The sequence below is a fragment of the Arachis ipaensis genome, chromosome B5 (genome assembly GCF_059453495.1).
Source record: "Arachis ipaensis isolate K30076 ecotype BB chromosome B5, ASM5945349v1, whole genome shotgun sequence".
In the NCBI taxonomy this organism is placed as follows: Eukaryota; Viridiplantae; Streptophyta; class Magnoliopsida; order Fabales; family Fabaceae; genus Arachis; species Arachis ipaensis.
Window position 1 is genome coordinate 16,601,237 of NC_142440.1, and position 5,623 is coordinate 16,606,859.

The 5,623-nt window shown below is 34.6% G+C and overlaps 1 pseudogene; it reads left to right on the plus strand.

The window, feature by feature from the left end:
* The first annotated feature begins 3,926 nt into the window (after positions 1–3,926).
* Positions 3,927–5,400, plus strand: LOC148563465 (uncharacterized; annotated as a pseudogene).
* The last annotated feature ends 223 nt before the right edge of the window (positions 5,401–5,623 follow it).

The window sequence follows — 5,623 nt, forward strand, 5'->3', positions numbered from 1 at the left end:
GTTGAAATGACGATGGAGAAGCTAGTGTCTTAGGTCCAAACTTAGTGTAAGAAACTACTGAGAAGATAAAGGAGATTCGTCGGAAGATCCAGACAGCACAAGGCCGTCAAAAGAGCTATGCCGATAATAGACGTAGACCCTTAGAGTTTAGTAAGGGAAATCATGTCTTTCTGAAAGTAACTTCGATTACTGGAATAGGTAGAGCCCTTAAGACTAAAAAGCTTAACCCACGATACATAGAACCTTTCCAAATACTTAAAAGAGTCGGTCTAGTAGTTTATCAAATAGTCCTTCCTCCTTATTTATCAAACCTTCATGATGTTTTTCACGTCTCGCAACTTAAGAAATATATTCCCGACAAGAGTCACGTTTTACAACCAGAGACAGTACAGTTATGAAATGATTTGACATATCAAGCATCACCGGTTCAGATCGTAGAAAGAAGTGATAAGCAGCTAAAAGGCAAGACTGTTCGCTTAGTCAAAGTAGCATGGGAACCAAGAGGAGAGGAAGAGCACACTTGGGAACTGGAAGATAAGATGAAAGCTGATTACCCGCCAATTAACTACGTTTTTAACAACGAATCAGGCTCATATGATAAATAATAGATAATAATTAGGAAGACAAATTGGTAGCGCTCAGTTTCTGGTATGATCTAGACATATTGAAAATTGGGTCGTTACAGTTACCATGAATTATTTTTAAGCAACGGTTTTTTTTTTGTTGTTTAAAGAATTGTACAAAGAAAACGCATTAAAACTGTTGCTGAAATGCTACACTTTAAAACCGTTCTATTAGATGGTCTTAGACAACGATTTTTACAGTGTTGCGGTTGAAGTTCATTTTTTCATTATGCTATAGTAACAAAATAAAATCGTTCTCTTTGACTATTTTAAAGAACGGTTTTACAACCATTACAACAATTGTTTATGAAACAACTATTTTCTAATATTATTTAAATAATTATACAAATTAAACAATGTTTTCAAAATATAATATTTTTTATAATTTATAATAATAATATATAATATTTATTATAAATTAATTTTATTTTTATTTTTTTAAAATAATATTTATTATTTATTTATAATAATAATTTTTGAGTATTTTATAAATTCAGTATTTATAGAAAAAATAGTTTAAATTTATATAATTATATGAAATTATAATGACTGATATGTCATTTGCCTTGCAAATTGAAAATAACCTTGAAAAGTATAAAGTATAAGGTTACATGACTTTTGATGCATCCATTTATTAATTTTTTTTTAAATTTACATTCGATTAATCGGGAATGCAAAATTTCAAATGGCTTAAAAAATCACTGCAGGAACCCTTTATTTGAAGGGAATTAAGAAAAATCGTGAATCTGATTCCTGTGCGTTGCATCTATTGTTAATATATAACAAATATTAGAATAATTAAAATAAATATATAACAAATATTAATATAAAAAAATAAAATTAAAATAAGAAAGCAGATTAGAACAGACGCGCGTTCTACTTCCTCTTCTCTTTGAACGCTACTCTTCCTTCCTCCACCGCCCTAACCCACGCCTTCAGAATTAGAGACGTCATCGAACCGCCGTTCACTAGGAAGCCCCAAATCGCACCATCATCGCAAGTCACCAGGAAGCCCTAAATCGAAACTCACCATCGTCGCGCCATCATCGTCGCTGCATCCTTCCCAAAATCGTCGCTGCCTCCTCCTTCCCGGCGTCGCTGAGTCTCTCCTCTCTGCGGCGTCGCTGCTTCTCCCCTCTCTGCGGCTTCAGTGCTTCTCCATTCTCCGCTGCGTCCTTGCGTCTTCTTCTTCGCTGCTTCTCCCCTGTTCTGCCTCGCTGCTTCTGCTTCACTGGGTTGTGCTTTGCTGCTTCTGCTTTGCTGCTGCTGCTTTACTGCATCGGCCGTTTGTGGGTTGTCATCTGTATAAGTGTTCTTCTTCTCTGATTTTTTGTTGCTTAGTTAGGGCTTGATTGGCTGTTGGGTATTTTCTGTTGCTTAGTTAGGGCTTGATTGGTTGTTGGGTATTCTCTGAAAGTGGTGATGTTTATGAACATGAGAAAGAAAGGTGTTGAATGTTGACTGAGTTTCTGTTCTGGTTTGAATGTTGTTCTGAGTTTCTGTGTACAGGAGGATGTTACTTTAAATTTGTTTTTAATTAATTGAAATATTCAATAGCTTAATCGTGTTCATGAGATTGGTTCAGTTGGTTCTAACAGGTTTTTCTACTACTCTTACATAAAAGAAGCAGAATTTTTAACGAACTCAATAGTGAGAAAATCTTATTAGAGTAATCTGAATCAATTCCATGAATACAGTTAAGTGGTTGATTACTCAAATTACTTATTAAAAACAAATCTAAACTATTAGTAATAGTTTCCTTCTTTCTATTGTGCTTAACTGCATATCCATTTTTTAGTACATAAAATTTCTTTTGGGATAACTGAGGCAACTCTATTGCCAACCAGTGTGTGGTTGTGACCCTGTTCGGGTAGCAATACAAGCAAATTTATATAATATTGGGCAGTTGCAATTTTTAACACATCCTGTGATCTGTATTGTTTGGGTGGGAGCTAAAAAGTCTTGTTTTTTTTAAAAGACTGGATTTTGATAATTCTATTGTTTATGTTTATGTTTTGCATCTTTGTTTATCTCTATCCAATGGCTGTTTAGTAGGTTTGCATATAAAATCTATGGGTAATGACACCTCTGTTGTGCCACCATCTGCTATATGCATGCAATGCAGTTGAAGTATTTTCTTTTTCTTCTTTGATTCATTGTGCTATTAAATTATAGAGATATGCTTAGCAGCTTAGCTATGGTTTTTTGTTTTAATTTATTAACCCAATTTTGGCTAGTTGGGTACTGTTTGATTTTTTAGTTATATATCACTTTTGAAAATAAGATTTCTAAAAAATGGTTTTAAAAGTTAATTTTTTTGTTAAAAAATCTGGTTATGAATTACTTATATTTTTATTCTTTGTTGTCATTGTAGTTTGTCTCTTTAAAACCAGAAAAAGGGAATCAAATAGCGGGTCTCTCTGTAGCTGCGACTACCCTAGACATTGAGCTACACTACAGGTGAATCTTTTAATATATTATCTTTTTAAATTTGTTTGAACATTTAATTGTTAAGAATATTTAGTGATTAATTGATTGCTGAAGCTTCTTTGCATAATTTGTTAGATACAAATTGTTAGTCTCATGATTGGTTGAGATGTTCTCTTTTGAACATGTGTGGTTGATTTCTAGAAATCCTTTAGAAGCAATAAGCTCTTGATTGAAAAAAAATCACTTATAGTTAGTCTAAAACATATGTCTGTGTCTTTTATTTTAGTTGACAAAGTAATGGACAAAGGGTGGACTAGTTTACCAAGACATACTGAGGGTTACCAACATGGTGTTAATTCATTTTTGGATTTTGCCTTTTCTAAAGGTAGACCACAAGGACAAGAAATTCTTTGGCCTTGTTCTATATGTAATAACTTTAGTTGGGGGCGAAGGGATGAAGTTTATGATCATTTAATAAGTAAGGGATTTCAAAAAGGTTACACTGTGTGGGTTCATCACGGCGAAAGGATAAGTCACATGGATAGTGATTCCGATGAGGTTGAAGTCCATGAAGGATTTGTCGACGATATTCCTGGGCTGCTAAACGGGACGTTTCGGCATGTGCTTGAATGAGATAAAGATGGTGATGGGCCAAATGAAGATGCAAAAAAGTTTTATAACTTTCTTAAAGAAGGAAAACAAGAGTTATATCCTGGCTGTAAAAAATTTTCGACATTATCATTCGTTATCCGATTGTATTTGTTGAAGACTCTTAATGGTTGGAGCAACGCATCCTTTACTGCTCTACTTGAGTTACTGAAAGAAGCGATTCCTCATTTGAATATTCCTGATTCTTTCAATAAAATCAAGGCAATGGTAAAAGATTTAGGACTTGGTTATAATAAAATTCATTCTTGTCCCAATGATTGTGTTCTGTTCCGGGATACATATAAAGATGATGAATTTTATCCAATTTGCGGAGCTTCCAGGTACATAGAAAATGTTGAGGTAGATACAGAAGTTGATAAGTTGAAGAAAAAATCTATGCCTGCGAAGGTTTTGAGGCATTTTCCCTTGATTCCAAGGCTTAAGAAGCTATTCCTTTGTTCAAAAACAGCTGAATCATTAAGGTGGCACGATGAACATCGTTCAAAGGATGGAAAGTTAAGACACCCAGCTGATGGCCAATCATGGAAAGACTTTGACAGGCTTCATCCCGATTTTGCTAAAGAATCTCGTAACATAAGATTAGGGCTAGCTAGTGATGGATTTAATCCATTTAGAACCTTGAGCATCTCCCATAGTACATGGCCGGTAGTTTTGGTTGCATACAATCTTCCTCCATGGTGTTGCATGAAACCAGAGTATGTCATGATGTCCTTGCTCATCCCTGGACCATGTTCGCCTGGAAAAAGCATTGATGTGTATCTTCAGCCATTAATTGAAGAGTTGCAGGTTTTATGGGAAGTTGGAGTGGAAACATATGATGCTTCAAAGAATAAAACTTTTCAACTACATGCAGCACTTTTATAGACCATAAGTGACTTTCCAGCTTATGCTATGTTATCTGGTTGGAGCACAAAGGGAAAGTTAGCATGTCCTTGCTGTAATTATGACACCTCCTCCTGTTATTTAAAACATAGCCGAAAGATGTGCTACATGGATCACCGTAAATTTTTGGCTATGGATCATCCATATAGGATGGATAAAAGATCTTTCATGGTGATGTTGAATTAAGGTCTTCACCAGCTTTATTAGATGGGGAACAAATTTTTGAAGATTTGAAAGATTTTGACAATGTATTTGGAAAGAAGCAAAAAAATAAAATTGATGGTCCATGGAAGAAAATGTCCATTTTCTTTGAGTTGCCATATTGGAAGCAAAATATATTATGCCATTGTCTTGATGTTATGCACATCAAGAAAAACGTATGTGATAACATAATTGGAACTTTATTAGACATTCCAGGAAAGTACAAAGATCATGCAAATGCTCGTTACGATCTCAAAGATATGGGCATAAGAAAAAAACTACAACCAAAGGAGATAGATGGTGGCAATAAAGCGAAAATTGCTAAGGCTTGTTTTAACCTTACTACTCAAGAAAAAACCATTTTTTTTTGTGAAATCTTGAAGTCAGTAAAATTGCCATCTGGTAGTGCCTCAAATATTTCTCGATGTGTTCATGTTGCTGAGAAAAAGATATCAAGCTACAAAAGTCATGATGCTCATTTTATGTTGCATTATTTGTTGCAAGTAGCTATAAAATGCACAATGCAGAATCAAGTAGCTGGCCCTTTAATTTATCTAGGTTCATTCTTTCGTTCCTTGTGCCAAAAAGTTGTTGAAAATGATACAATAGATCATTTGGAAGTAGATATTAGAGAAATTTTGTGCCAATTGGAAAGAATATTTCCTCCTAGTTTCTTTGATATAATGGTACATTTGCCTATTCATCTGGTAAACGAGTTGAGGTTGGGTGGCCCAGTTCAATTTAGGTGGATGTACCCCATCGAGAGATATCTGTGTAGGTTAAAGTCCTATGTTCACAATAAGAGCCACCCCGAAGGT